This window comes from Hyperoodon ampullatus (assembly GCF_949752795.1).
Source record: "Hyperoodon ampullatus genome assembly, chromosome: 13".
Taxonomy (NCBI): Eukaryota; Metazoa; Chordata; class Mammalia; order Artiodactyla; family Ziphiidae; genus Hyperoodon; species Hyperoodon ampullatus.
In genome coordinates, this window is record NC_136926.1 from 48,133,340 (window position 1) to 48,135,156 (window position 1,817).

The following is a 1,817-nucleotide window of genomic DNA, read 5'->3' on the forward strand; positions in this document are numbered from 1 at the left end:
AGATTAACTCAGCAATACAGCCAGCAAGTGAAATGAAAAATTCTTCATGATGGTTTCACCTACAATATATTACAACAACTTCACCTTCTATAAACGGACCTTCTCTGTACATAGCTGGATATACTACAAATCATTATTTTGGTAAAGGTCTAATTGGTGAAATGTTGCTTGTGTTTTTGTTTTTAAAAGAGGGGAGTAAGAAAATAAAAAATAAAAATAGATAAAGGTGGAGAAGAAATTCAGGCTGTTCTGGAAGCATAATATTGTCTATAAGGCGGAGAGCAAGAACTGGGGGTAGCTTTCCAAATGACTGCCTTCTCTTTGGGGGCCAAGTGTGTTGGCCTCACAGGTGATTCCCTAGAAACCCACTGGAAACACCCAACGGGAATGATCTTCCATGTGGAATCTCAGCATTTCCATGCTGTCATGTCCCGATGTAGGGAGGGACAGACGGCAGCTCCTTTCTCCCTGGGAGCCTGTGCCCCCCACAGCTCTAAAACTGGCCACTCTCTTGTTTCCTTTATTATTATTATTATTATTATTATTACTGACCATGTTTGTGGCTTGTGGGATTTTAGTTTCCCGACCAGGGATCAAAACCAGGACCTCAGCAGTGAGAGCACAGAGTCCTAACCACTGGACCACCAGGGAATTTCCTCTCGTTTTCTGACTTAAGCCCCACAGTATGTGAGTCTGGTTTAGAATCTGTTTGAACATACAACTACAATCAATAAGAACACTTTAAACTCCTAGAACAGTTCTCAAAGTTTTGGGTTTCAGGAACCTTTATACTTTTAGAAATTATTGAGGGCCCCAAAGAGCTTTTGCATATGAACATTCCATTTATCAGTTCTTACCATACTAGACATTCAAACGAGGAAAATTGAAAACTATGTCTTTATTAATCCTTGAAAAATAACAAGCCCATATGTGTTAACATAAATACTATTTTCTTGAAAAATAACTATATTTTCCAAAACAAAAGAAAATTTAGCAAAAAGAGTGTGTGTTGTGTTACATTTTTTGCAAATCTCTAATATCTGGCTCAATAGAAAACAGCTGAATTCTTACATAAGTGTCTGCATTCAGTCTGTAGCAATATATTATTTTTGTAGAAGAATATAAAGAAAATCTAAACTTACACAGATATGTAGTTGGAAAAAGGAGGCATATTTGAATAGCTTTCCAAGTCATTGCGGATATTCTTTTTGAATATCCTTTGTTAAAAGTGGACAAATGGTAATTTCTTAAAGGTTAGATACGATTGGAATCTGAAAACATATCAATGAATTTTGGTACTCCATCCAGTAAATCTATTGGTCTATCTCATATTTTGAATGGATCTTTCATCTATGCATGATTTTGTCATATCGTGCATTGATTATTTAGAAAATATTGGTTCACTGACTTATGTAGCTCTTACAACTTTTGGTACATCTCATCACACAGTATCAAAACATAACATTAATGTCACCACTCGTCTCATTAAAAAAGTCTTTAAGTCTTGGAAGTTGATGCTCATGGTGTCAGAAACAAATTTTCCAAAATGCTAATTTTTGCTTGAAAGCTTAAAGTTTATCATTGGCAATAAGTACTATCCTCCTTGTAATGACAGGTACATGACTTCACTGAATTTTTAAAATTCAAGTTTTATTTTGAGATCATTGTAGATTTACATGCAGTTGTTAGAAATAATACAGAGATAACTGTGTACCCTTCACTTAGTTTCCCTCTACGGTGACAACTTGCAAAACTTTAGTGCAGTGTCACAACCAGGATGTTGATATTGATACAAACTACAGAACAGTTTCATTACC